Genomic DNA, 14729 nt, shown 5'->3' on the forward strand with positions numbered 1-14729 from the left:
AATGAATAAAATGTTTCTTTTATTTACGATATTTTTTTCTTCAATTTATTTGTGTCCTCCTTTTCATTGTAAAAAAGTTGGTCACCTTAACTAAAGAGCATTTGGAATACTTTAATATGAATGAATTTCCTTGCAGGCCCATAAGTCTTATGCCTAAAAGTTTTGGACTGAGATGTTAACCATGAAAAAAATAAAAGATTTTAAGATATGTAATATAATAGTGTGAAGATGGCATTCAGCAAGTGACACCATGTAGCCAGTATTGATTGATCTTGGAAGCTAAGCAAGATCAACCTGGTTACTACTTAATTGGAAAACTTGGGAATGCTAGGGCTGTTGACTAGACTGGGGAACTTAAAAAAATCTAAAATAAGATAATAGCAAACCGTATCCATAACTATGTCAACGAAACTGCACAGAAACAATCACCAGGAAATCTTTGCCAATTTAATGTTTGTAGAGAGACATTATCTGTGCATGAAGCTCCAGGCATCAGAGCTTTCACAAAAAAAGTGTCTTAGTCTTTCCTGTGTGACTATATACAAGAAAAGACTTGCCTGCAATGCTCCACCCTGTTGTTCAGTAAGAAGAAAAGCTGTTTGAACTTGGTGGGTGCTTAACTTTTTAAATGTTGTTAACAAATCATTATTATTATTAAACAATTTACAGCTTCTGATTCTACATTGCCCTATATCCTCCTACTCAGTAGGGTGACTCTATCGTGAAGTTTCTATTAGTTATGTTTTCCAGCTGCTTTTATTTGGCACTTTAAAATTACCGACACTTAGAAATAGGGCCAACTAGCAAGGTACCACTTTACCACTGCTCAGCTCACAGGATGGAGACTATTATTACATTAGTTTCCAATATCTATTATTATTAGATTAACATAAGCACAATTCAGTCATATGTAAGTCTTTTGAAGTCCCATTCATATTTGTGAAAGTGTTGAATACAGACTGTAAACTGGAAAATTCTTAACTTTCCCTCAATTTTCCTACTCATGTAACTTTGGTAGAGATAAGGAAAGGGCAAGTGGGAAACAAAACTGAAGATATAAACCGAATTTTGCCCCTTAAACAAAATGTACAAAATGAAGTATTTGAACGAGTCTCATTGCCTCAACTCTGACAAGAATTAAATTGTAAGGGCAAGTCTTCACACAAATTGCTGTGTATGTACTGATGACAGCAATGATGGTGGTGATGGGGATGATGTCAGAGTTTTCAAAAGCACCTCAAACAAGACATCCATGTCAGTGTCAATAGAGTTCAATATGAACTGTGCTCTTAAGTCTATTAGAAACTTTCGAAAATTCCATTGATGAAAGGGGGTATGACATGAGTATTTCTTTTATTTCATTTAGCAAATGCCTTGAAGCTTAATTTTGTGTTTAGGAGGTAGATCATACAGTTTTTAATATTGTCAAAATTTTTTGAAGAAGACTGAAAAGATCTGACAAAATGATCTGATTTTTGGGAGCAGCCTGTTTTATATAAAGCCCCATAGAGATAATTTGAAAGGCTCAAGTGATCCTTCATATCTCACTATAACAGACATGCTAAGAAAAAGCCTCAATGAAAGGAAACATCTTTCCATACGATGTGTCCATAAAAATAATCTAATACCTCCAGGAAATGGTGACTTTGCAACATTTCATCATCCATATCAATTTTCAGAAGATAATAGGTATTTTACACCAGTAGTATACTATATAGTAAAATGCTGTTTATACCAGTTATCATGGTGACACCCAACAGTGTTAAATACCGCTCAAGCAGCTGCAGCAGATCACAAAATCCACTGTGTCTGGAATAAAGATAATGTAGTGGTACCCATAACACTTATTAAGGGCTCCTTTCTATTCAGCAAGTCAGTTGAGTGAAGATATTCATGAACTCTGGTTAGATTTTAATCTCAACAGTCACACACACACATAAAGAGTGATGAGTGAGAGAGAGAGAGAGAGACAGACAGAGATGGGGGAGGTTGCACATCATACTAAAACTCTGATTTTGCTATCCATGATTTAGTAAACAAACCACTAGAACTAGATCTCAAACAAACATCATGATATAGGAACCTAGTCTCAAACATGTATTTTAGAAAATATGGATCTTATACCAAAAGTTATCTTTCCCTGTTAATTTCTTACAAGCAGACATCATATATAGAATGGAATTTCAAATGAAAAAAGCACTTCATAACAAAAAAATAAATACTAACCACTTGTCTAGATATCAGTCCCTAATATATGTAGAAGTGTAGAGACTACTCATTCAAGCTTTCGGGAAGCCAGAAATTGCAGTCATGTGAGTTCCATGCTTAATTACCTGCACTGATTCATTTAACAGTTGTAATCGGGACTGCCCTCACAAATAGCATGGCCATATGACATTTTATGATTGTTTCACTTAGCAATAGAAATTCCAAGTGCCAATTACCATTGTTATGCAAAAACTACCTATATACTGTATACTTTCATTGACACATAAGATTTTTATTATCTGGACATGTGGTGAAGATAGTCTTAGCATGCTTATAAAATCTTTTAAAAAATATTACTCTCACCCCTTTTGGAGATTCCTACACAACCAGACTTCCTTTGACACTTCTTTTCTTAAGATCCAGGGGAGAGAATTCATCTCAAATTGATCTTCAGCCAGCCAGCCACCTACCTTTGCCATCGTCACATTTGAAATAAAATTCAGAAGCTTTTTAAGGCTGCAAAAATTCATATAGCTGTATTTAAGATCGCACTTTGCTGTGGGTTTGTGCTAATGGAATTGTTGGAAGTTGCAGGAGACTAATACAAACAATGATTAAAATGGCAGAAACATAATAGAAGGGAGATTTATTATTTCTTTGTTTGATTGTTTGGTTGAGTTCTAGCTGCTCATCTCAGTAAATGACTTTGGGCAGCTTACAATTCAATTACATAAAGTGAGTAGGCAAAGCCTAGTACCCATTCAACCTCCTCCTTTGGAAAGGAGAGTCCAAAAACACGCCTGCCAAGAAAGACTGAAGGAATCTTCTGAAGATTAGAATCTCATAGAAAAAGAACAGAGAGTGTGACAAAGAGGGCCAGGGTACTAGTGAATCCTTCACTGCCCCCTTATGGTCAGTAGATCATGAAGTGGTGCAGAGTACTGTACATACAATTGGATTCTGAGCTTATATATATATATAACGCCCCTAGTTGGGGGGCTGCAAGGCAAAAGAGATTATAAAAAAAGTAGAGCTGCAGTATAGCAGTCAAAATGCCAAGGTGCAATCAATCAGACCGGTCTGTCTGAAAAACTTTCTGTATATATACTGTATGTATGTATGTACGTACGTACGTACGTATGTATGTATAATAAAGGTAAAAAAGGATATATGCAGTGTTATCTTCATTTTAGATGTCAAAAGTCTCTCTCTCCTCTCTCCCCAACCACGTGGTATGTTTAAGATTTGTGCTGTCCCTAATTTGAGTTAACTGAGATTTATGGTGGGAATGACTAGGATGTGTAAAAGTAAGACTTCTGTTTCTCTTTTCTGTTCTCTTTTCCTTGTCTTTGTGTGTATATGTGTGTAAAAGTCTTTCTGTGTGAGGTAAATGTGACTGTTTATTGTCTATAATCCAAAGAGAAAATAATTTTAAAATTCTGCTAGAAATTCTGCTTAAAATAAGCCACCAAAAGGAAAATACCCTCACTCTGTTTGTCTGGCCAACAGAGTGAAGAAAAATGTTTTTTTTTCTTTTCCCCTTTCTGTCTCTGTACTCTTAAGAACAGCCCAAAGTTAGCAAGAGGGAATGTTTTAAGTTCATCTGCTGGAAAAGTTTCACTCTTGCATTTACTGTATGTGTTGTAAATGGGTTTTATCTGTCTACTGTATCCTTTTCCTGAAACGTGACCATCATTTTTCAAGTTTCAAGTCCTTAAGTCCTAACATGTTGCAAATGTTCAGTTCAGAAGTGAGACCTTTCATTTATGTTCTCTTACCAGAATCCAGCCTTTCTTTTGTCCTCATCTGTGTTGTCCCCATCTTATCTGTTCCTTTAGCCACTGTGGTATTAATGCCTTTTCAAACTCTGTCTGCAAGCTACCCCCACATTTCTACTTCTCCTTTTCTTATCCTTTGTTCTCCATGCCTTTGTCTGCCTCTCCTGGGAGAGTCCACCCAGAAAGGTGGGGAGACCTTGTTCTTATATCTTTCAGCCCTGCCCCCAAACCTTTGGAAGCAGAACACACAGACCCAGATGCTGCCTCCATCAATTTGAGCTATGGAATTGGGTTTTGAATCCAGCCATCCACTAAAAAGCTACCATGCAACCTGAGTGGAACAGATCTTCCCAAGTCCTACCATTCCCCCAGATGCCTGCAGAGGAAGGAAGGAGTCCTGGAGCCATTGGTCTGCACGTGAAGCCTCAGAAGAAAATTAGGAAGACTATGGGGGGAGGGTAGAAACTCACTGTAAGGTTTTCTTTCTTGCCCCATTTATGTTGTAATTAAGCAGTTGAATGTATTTATGGAGTGATGGCATTTGGGAATAGTTGGCACAGCAATTCCTGAACACCTTGGATTTCTGTCTGGTGGGAGGAAAATTTATTCAGAATATTTGTATTGCCTGTTTTGTATTAGTAGCTGCACACACACGCACACACGCCATTCATAATCACACTGAGTCTATCTCTTTCACCTACCTTCAGTAAAACTCCAGCCTGATTCTTGCCCTGTGTCATTAAAACTTTGCATGTACAACTTCCTGCAAATTTCAAGGGGGAGGGAACCAGCCCCTCTTAGGAGATTTGCAATTCATATGCCCTGACTAGAGAAGTAGCAGAAAAGAGATCTCCAAACCTATGAGGGAAGTTAGCCCAGAGAAGGAAATATTAAAAAGGCAGGAAAATATATTTTTCACCAAAAGGATTTTTAAAAGCATTTTTTGAAAAGCAGAAACTAAACTTGGCCCCCAAATTTCTTTGCCCCAAACAGTAGCTAGCCTTATACAAATGCAGATGTAAAACCATCAGGAAAGTTGGAGCCAGGAAACTCAAGACAAAAGAAACTCTTAAGAGTCATTAGTCCCATCCCCAGGGAAGCAGATGATTTTTGGGACATAATAGGACTAATCATTACCATCAAGTAATACCAGAGAGGCACACCTGGGCTCAGGTCAGAATACGTGACACAGGAAATAGCCTCAAAGTTCACGCCACAGGAACAGGAAAACTTCCAAACAAAAAGCTAGAGAGGGTATAAAAAGTTACTGCCCATGTGCTCAGTCTCTTCTTCTTCTCTCCTCTGCTCTTACCTGAAGAACCATCTTTCTGCTTCTTTAATAAACTGTAACCATCTTTCCAAAGCAGTCGCCATGTTGCTTATTTAATAATAATAATAATGATAATATTCCCGGCTTGGATGAACCAGGATGAAGACTTACCTCTGACACCTAAGCCCTGAATATCTTGCACTGGTGGACTCAGATTGGGAGACCTAGGGCTGACTATGTGCAATTTAAGAAAATGTAATAGCCTGGCTTGCATACTGGCTAACCTCAATTGGACATTACAAACCTGGATGCACTGAACTAAGAGCTAAGGCAGGAAACAACTTGGGCAGGCAGTTATGTACTGAGGCAAACCATGGCTGTGCTTCAAAACCTGACTGGAAGCTCAAAGTGACATCCAACATTTAAAAAGAATTGGCACAGAATATTGGACGCTATAATTTCCCCCCCCCCATCTAACAGAACTTTTGCCCTAGCTTTAGACCTTCATGGCTGAACTCTATTAGTGCCTCCCTTTTTTTGCATTAACAGTTTAAAGTTTATTTACCAAGTCTCCCTGATCAGATCAATTTTAATCTTGTGCCAATAAAAGTGTGTCACCCACACTATTATGGCACAAAGGGGGGATTTGTAGGAAGCCAACCCCCCCGAAAGAAATATTTTTGGAAATATTTAAAAGGCAGAATATGTTTCCCTAAAGGATTTTAAAAGCAGAAACCAATCCCACCCCTCAAGTCTCTCTGTCCCAAACAGAAACCAAGTCTGCAGAATTACAGATGTGATAATCTTGTCAGAAAGGCTGGAGTCAGGAAACTGGGATTAGGAAGAAAGATCCCTGGAATCAACAACCCCTCACACCAAAAATCTGAGTCATCAGCCCCAGGAAGTAGGATATGACCTTTGGACATAATAGGATTAACCCACCACCATCAGAATACCAGAAAGGCACACTCAGACTCAGGTTAAAGTTCATGCCACAGGAACAACTCCAAACAAAAGGCTACAGAGGGTATAAAAACCCACTCCCTACATGTTCTCACTCTTTTTTCTTCCAGAGCCATCTTTCTGTCTGGCTCTCCTCTTCAATAAACTGCAACCTTCTTTCTAAAGCAGTCACCATGTTGTTTATTCCCAGCTTGGACTGAACCATGATGAAGACTTTTCCTTCAACAGTACAATAGCCACGGTAATTGTTCCTTGTTAGACCTAAGAGACCATATTTGCAGAAAACAAATTAGTAAAGATTTAAAACCAGCTTTTCCAAGAATCTAAATGCATGGTAAAAATGGGGATTAAACTTCAACATATAAAAGCATCCTTTTATTATCCAAACTCCATTTCACTTTTTGGCTCAAATCCATATTTTACAGAAAGCAAATAGCTGAAGCACTGAGACAGGATTGGGCCACACTGGCTGGGGAATTTTGGGAGTTAAAGTCCACACATCTTAAAGTTGCCAGGACTGAGGAACACTGAGTTAAGGTATCTATGTATGTGAGCAAAATAAAAGATTCAGGTCTAAGAAAATGTGTTCACAGGTGCAAAGATGCTCAGAGTAAAGATCCCAAGGTAATGTGCTTTATAGAAAATGGTAACAATAGTTGAAAACTATACCTGACTATTTTGATAATATGAGATCACAAACATTTTGCAGCGAAAAGTTACAAAGACTAACCCAGAACAAAAACTAAATTCTGTTGAATTTAAGGTTTACTTGCTAAAGTTAAATTGCTAACAGGATTACTCCTTGCTTAATATTGGTGACTTCAGTTTTATTAAGAAGTGTAATTCAAATAGCAACTTATGAATTACCCATGGAAGCCAAACGTTTTGGGAGAGGGTTCAAGTTTATATTGCTGGTTTGAGAGATATTTTTTTTGGGTCTGGAATTAGGCACAAATGTTAATAAGAAAATTAGATGATAGGTAACAATGGGGATGGGTTTTGTTTGAAATTGTAGGCAGAATTTTTTTAAGAAAAACTTTAGAAAGTATAAATCAAGAATACCCTAACACAGATGCTTAAAGGTTTGCTTCTTGTAATAACATACCAGTCATATTAGCTATATATCCCGTGTCCTAATGACTCAGTAAAAACTGAAACAAAAGGTAAGAACATTTTTTAAAGAATAATAACATTCTGTCAATAGATTGCACTTCCTGCAACAATAAATGTCTGCTGATTCAAGCTGATTACCCTTAATTTCCTACTAAATAAACTGCTGATATCAGAGCTTCCTGCTGTTTTGATTTCTGAGTAACTCTAGTCCAAAACAAATTATATAGCACTGTCATGTTATCCATTCATTATGATGAATTGCCTTTGATCACTGTGATGGGACCACATTACTTCCTCATCTTTGTGCTCTCTAGCGTAACTCTCATTGCGCCCATCAGGAGGCCATGTTAGGTCAGTTGACGGGAGTTGTCATCCAGCTGTAGGGCAAAACCTTTCTGATAACTATGTTGCTTAAGATATATACCAAAAAGTATTTCATTATACATTTACAATATATTTTATTATACACGGGTAGGAATATAAATATAAAAGAAAACAAGGTCTAAATGTACATGTCCCACTCCTTCCATGTAATGAGAGGACATAGTATTAATTAATTTTGTTTGATATAAGTTCAAACATTACATATATGCACAATTACACAAAACACATTACACACATATTGAAGTATTTATCCCTATCCTTTATAGTAAAGGACTGCTTAGAAGTGATTAAAAAGGACAAAATATGATCATGCATTTTATGGAAAGTCACTAATCCAGCTTGGCTGCTATTTGAGTGCATATTAAACAAAACAAAAATGAATTTCTATTGTATTATTCTGGACATTTAAAAAAAATGTTCTTTCTATCTTATAGCTCTAGGATTTTCTGAATGTAATTCCTCAAAGTATTAACCAGGTCTGATCCCATTTACTTTGTTAAGATCAACCAAAATCAGCTGTCAGCTGTTATATGATGGAATTCTGGAACTTAAGTGTATAATTTGGTTTCTGTTATTTGATGATAGTGATAATAATAAGACATGATGGAAATAATAATTCATTGATTTTAAGAGCTCTCAAACTGCATTGTTTGCAGTGACGGGCTTTATTTGTGTAAAGCAATATGGCTGAAAATTTTCCTCCATTAACTCAAGAAATTCTCAGTTGCTTCTTATTCTAAAAAAACAACAACATTTCTTAGTCCTGTAAGCTCTGTCTTTGGTCTCAGTTAAAGCTATACTACTCCAGAGAAAAGGGCTATGTTCTTACTTTAGTCAGTAATTCTAGTCAGACACTATATATCTTTTTAACAGTCCTTGACCTTTGATGAGTCATGTTTGATGGCTCCATTACCCAAACATTTCAACCAAGGACTGTTTGCAGAAGATCAACACAGACACAGGAAGGAGACAAGGTGAGGGCAACAGTCATCTTTATCTAGTATCGTTAAAGAAAAACCGAAACTCTAAATCTCTAGCTTTTATCATTAAGAATCTTGGAGATTCCGCAGCACATCAACTGATGGACAGACGTCAATCTGGATATTCATAAGACATGCAGCCTTGGGATGCTATGATACATATTCCATAATTTTATAACTAATCTGAGATTTGCACAAGATTACGTCTCTGCTATGAGTAATATTTTCCATTTTGCTCCTTTGAAAAAAAAATGGGGAGTGGTGGTGGAATTCCTTACTTGGTTTTTATTAACTCTGTGAGATTTTGAGTTTATTTTTTTTTCACTTCAGACTGAGTGATATGGTTAGGAGATGGAGGAAAAGGATAAAATAGCATATACAGATATTTGCATGCATTAATATTATGTTGTGTAGTGTTTTTAGAGTTTAAGCCTATAACTTTGATTTTTTTGAGATGCTTTTGGGCATCTGTCTAACTAAAAAACAAAATGAAAACATTGCATTTGACTTATTCAATAGTTTGCATTATTGAAAATAAAACAATGCATTATTTTAAAAGTTAATCATTTACTAGTGGGGAAACCAAATTCCCAATTATGCTCAATCAAGAAATGAAATAACTCAAATATTGCAATTTGGCATGTCATTAAAAATATACCTCCTTCTCCCAAAATATTGTTGTGTGTGTGAGAGAGAGAGAGAGAGAGATTTTTTACTTTTTTAAGTAGATAAGGCACCAACTTCAATTTTACAAAAGGCATTTTTCACTTCTAAAATCAGTCAATCGGTTAAGAAAGAAGTAATTAAAAGTTCACTATATATTTTTCTTCGTCATCATTTACTTTCTTTTATGCCACATATTGACTGGAAAAATGTTCTGTTATTGAAATGCTTTATTTTTCAGGCAGTGATTAAAATAAAGTCCTAGAAATTTCTAAGAATCAAAGCTGATGATTGCAGTTCTGGCTCAAAGGAAGCTTTTAGGTGTGAGGGAGAGAGAGAGAGAGAGAGAGAGAGAGAGAGAGAGAAACAGAAAGAGAGAGAGACTATACATTATATACATTCATCTAGCATCCTTCCTTATAACAGGAAAACACAACACATTTCTGCCCAGCCAATAAAGCTTTTATATCTACTGTGCATCCAAGAGTGATTACATTAATATAAGAGCAAACTGGAAATAATATAATCAGATATTTTTGAGTTCCTTTAACCAGCTCTGTCAACAAATCCAAAGCTTCTGGCTATTATATGAATTGGCATGTATTAGATGTTACAAAAGGTTTCCATTTTGTTCAGAGCAAATAAACTAAAGATTCCCAGTCATCATTTTATTCCTCCTGTGAGTAGTCCACTCACAGAAAATAAAATCTGAATAATGTGTTATACCTACTATATCTCTAGATTGCAGTACAGCTAATATATTTTACAACTCCTTTTAAAAACTTTGGTGCCCCCAAAGAGCGAATTAGGCAACCTCTGAACAACTTAGTCCTATATTGTTAGGACTCACTTAACTCTGCTCTGTGAGATCTATAAAACATATATAGACATATAGCATATATAGAATCCATCCATGTTTGCACAGTGAAGAATAATTGCCAAATGATTGGGTAACTTTTGTGAACTAATTGGAATCTAGCTTATATAATAATATGGTATTTTTTATTAATTTTTATTTATTAAACTTATACAGTATGCCGCTCATCTTCATGGAAGCAACTCTAGACAGCTTACAATCAAGAAACCTTCTGAGACAACGCCACTCTCCTATTCCTTTTGCAAACTCAGCTGCCTTTTATCTGACCCTTGCCAGGTCTACAACTCTTTCTCCAAAGATCATTCCCACACAAAATTAATGAAAGGCTACCACACCAAGGAGTTTGGTCTTAGGAAAGCAATTTTTATTTTAATTACAATAGCGACCTTGCTTTTTAAGCTACCAGTAATAACATACGGGACATATGTACACAGAGGTTTGGAATTGATTTCTCCTTTGTGTTTGTTGAATGGCTACATATAGAAATAACTGATTCCCATGAGGAACAGAGAGCAGGTGCCATAAGTGATTCCTATGATGAAGCTGCCTGTTATGCATTTTCAAGCAGTGGAAAAGATGTACCATCTCCTAGACAGCTAAAGACTCCAAGGAAGCATATGGCTTCTGAAAACTTCAGATACAGCTGGTATTAAAAGTTGTCCCAAAACTATACGTTTTAATGAGAGAGAAGAACATCATTATATTATACATGTAATCATATTAGTTAGACACCACTGACTAAAACCCAACTATTGATAATGGTAAGGACAGTGACTTCCACTGCCACCTACCACAGGTGAAAACCCATAATGCTTCCTGGGACATTCCAATGATACCACTTTTCCTGTCCTTGTTATCTTCCTCTTCTATGTATCTCAATCTTGCTAAGCATATTTCCCCTGCTCCTCAGGGCATCATCTGTTTACATTGCATGCCCCGAGGATGGGCATTTGTGCTAGCTGTTTATTACTCCAGGGAGCAATCTTTATATGTTCCTAACCAAATCATTTGGTCCTTTTTGTATTTCATTATAGTTTTAGTAACCATCTCAAAATCTGTAATTCAAAGTCCACAAAGTCTCCTTTTTTCTTTCACACTCATTCTTAGTATCCGGCTTTCAGAAGTATATATTATAACTGGAAAAAAGCTACTGCTTTTATATTTTGATTGTTGTTGAAATGACATTTTCTTTCTGAACCTGGTTAGATCGTGAGTGCTGTCCTTGCTAGAATTAACTTCCTCTTTACTTCCCGCATATTATCCATCTTTCTCTCTCTCAGAACAAACAAACAAATTACCACTATTACTATCAACTATATATATACAATAAGAATATACTAACTTTATGAAGAGGAAAACTTAAGTCACTTAGAGTCTTAATCTCTACAGTCTCTACATCCAAACAAGTGAACAATCACAATTTCTCACCTCCCAAAGGAACCCCAAATGCCCAATTAAGAATTGAGACAGGCATGCCCCAAATCCAGGTAAGAGCCTGGAAGATGATGATCATTTGCTGGCTTAAAATGCATTTCTTTCCAGAGGGACTGTCCCCGTTAGTACTGACTGACAACTTCCCTTCCCCCTGGAAGCAGGCGATAGATCATAAACTGGGCTCTTATGGGCTCTCTTCGGTATTCTTAATGTCCCTAGGCTTTAACCAAGCAAAGCAAGTAGTATCCAATAGAATAAAGGACATGAAGTTCCAAGAAGAACTTGCCACAGTAGGGATAGAATCAAACAGGGTGTGTGGGAATCGGCAAGATATCTGAATGATCTGACCTTCCCAAAACAAAGAATAGCTTTCTTCAGAGCCAGATTTAACATTCTTCCCTCAGCACTCCTCCAGGGCAGATATAAGAGAACACCAATAGCAGAACGGGTATGTATATGTGGTAAAGGAGAAGTCGAAGACATCTCACATGTTTTATTGTATTGTGAGTTATACCGAGTTTATAGGACAGCATATATTCTCCCCTTATTAGAGAGATTGCCAGGGAGGGCAGACAATTTTTATGTAGGCTTTCTCCTCCAGGACTCAAACCCTTCTATCACGCATGCAGTGGCAAAATACTGTGTTGCAGCAATGTCCACAAGAAAAAAATTGGTTACAGATTTATAGCTGTCAACTTGTGCCAATTTTTTGGAGATATCTCTAATAATGTTTGGAACATTATATTTACTCACACACTAACCGGCTATCCACTCACGTAAACTAGGGAGTGACCCTAACATTTTGAGAACATGTATTTTCTTAACAGGGATGTTATTATTTACTATTAATGTCAGTACTATTTTTATTTTATTTTTTTTCTTAATATATTGTAAAAAGTGATGTCTATTGCTGGTTTATGACTGTAATAAAGTTGTTGTTGTTGTTCTTATTATTATTACTACCCTGAATTACAAATTCTCACCATTTTTTTCCACAATGCAACATCTAAGTCATCTTTACTTTCTACTATCAAAATAGTATCATCTGTGTATCTCAAATTCTTCATCTTTCGGCACCTTATTTTGATGCCAGATGTCATTTCTTTCTGTCCTGTCATTCCTATACATTAATCAGATATGGGATGGGATGTTTCCTTGTCTCATCATTCTGTTCCTCCAGATTCGATTTTTACAGTAACCTATCATTGCAAAGATGTCTCACAAGAATTATTAGATGTTCCCTTATACCCATTAGTCTTAATATGTTTTATACTGTGATCTATATAGTAACAGACCTTGCTGTAATTGATGAAAAAAAGGTGAACCTTTGTATTATCTATGCCATGTTTCTAACTTAGATGTGTGATTTTGTGCCACTTCCCTTTTCTGAAATGCCTGTTCATCTGACATTTCTGTCACAGTATTACTACTTTCTTCTTATGTGATGGGATGCAAACCTAGTCCTGAATAAGCCATAAGGGTGGTGGTGGTGGTTGCAAAAGGATTACAGGTAGTCCTCGTTTAATGCCCATTTACTTAATGCCCATTTCATTACAACAGTGCTAAACAAGGAGAAATTACAATGGGTTCGCAGTTGCAGCTGCCACAGTGTCCCTGTAATCACATGATTACAATTCCACCCATTTTCATATCTAGCCCTTTTCAGGTAGAAGAGGGAAACCAGCCTAAGTTATATCTTAACATGAGGCATTGACCTTCTTGATTTTGTATAAGGCAGTCTACAGTATATGTTGCAGATGACAAAGGTTTCTCAGGTCAGAGTCTAGTGCCATATAAGATCATTCTTTTAATTAGCCATTCTTATACTTGGGTTCCACACATCCCCTCTCTCCCCTTATGAGAGCTCGGTGATGCAACTCATGTTTTTTTTTTAATTAATTAATTAATTAATTCATTCATTCATTCATTCATTCATTCAATTTACATACTTTGCATGTATAAAATTCAGTTCAATCCTTAAGAGTGTCCAATCAGGCTAACTAGTTGAAACCCCAAAAAGCTGCTGCAGAGGGATTCTCTGCTAGCAATTTACAATTAATTATATCTTTGATCATCTATCAGAGGGAGAAAGGTTTTATATTGTTCATGCTATAGATTATCAGTTCAAATGTCCAGCTACTTGACATAGGCAATCTTGAATGATCTGACTTGTTATGAAGCAGCTTCCTGTTGAGAATGAATACTCCAATTCCTCTAGATAGAATATCCATAATACAATGTCTACCTTTCACTAGTACTTTTTCTAAATGGAAATATGGCCCATTTAGATTTAATTACAAGTTCTCAGTCTCCTAAAGCTATGGGATGTACTGTAAAAAAGACTTGCTGCTTTAAGGAAGAGAAGAGTAGAAATTAGAAGAGAATTTGATGTACTGATAGTAGAAGAATAGCCAGTAAAGAACACAAATATCTTAGAGAAAAAGAAATGGAAAAAACAAAAAGCAAAATAGATTCATGAAACATAAATTGTTTCTTTTTAACTGTGTTTTATGAATCCAGGCACTGAGATGTACAAACCATCATTGTGGCTTAATACATTGTGTGGACCTAGGTAATTATGGCTTAGCAAACAAACTAAGCTATATGTTACAGATTGTATAACATAGTATGATGAGTAAATTTAGTCAAGTTGATTCATATTTCAAAAGGGACTGAGCTGTGTTGAAAAAAGGACAACAATGCATCTATTAATTATAATTGTTATGTAAAATAAAACAGAAAAGTAAAGAAGAAAATGTCTGGTATTTATGCTGTACAAGTTTTGAATATTGTGTCACCAGATTATGATTCCCACAAATTGCAATTGGTCTCAATTGCAGCAAAAAAGGATGCATTGTTGGTAGACCTGAAGGACCAGGCTAGGGATAGATCATCCTGGAGAAAGTCTATGTGGTGGTTAAGAGCTGACATCCACTTGATGGCACATGATGATGATTTTATAATACAACTTCTCTAGGTCTTTGCAGCTAACCATATTTTTAGGTGATTGGATTTCTTGAAGGCATTACATTGTCTGCCTTTGACATACATAATGTATG

Source organism: Protobothrops mucrosquamatus, unplaced genomic scaffold (assembly GCF_001527695.2).
Source record: "Protobothrops mucrosquamatus isolate PMUCROS unplaced genomic scaffold, P.Mucros_1.0 scaffold295, whole genome shotgun sequence".
NCBI classification, from domain to species: Eukaryota; Metazoa; Chordata; class Lepidosauria; order Squamata; family Viperidae; genus Protobothrops; species Protobothrops mucrosquamatus.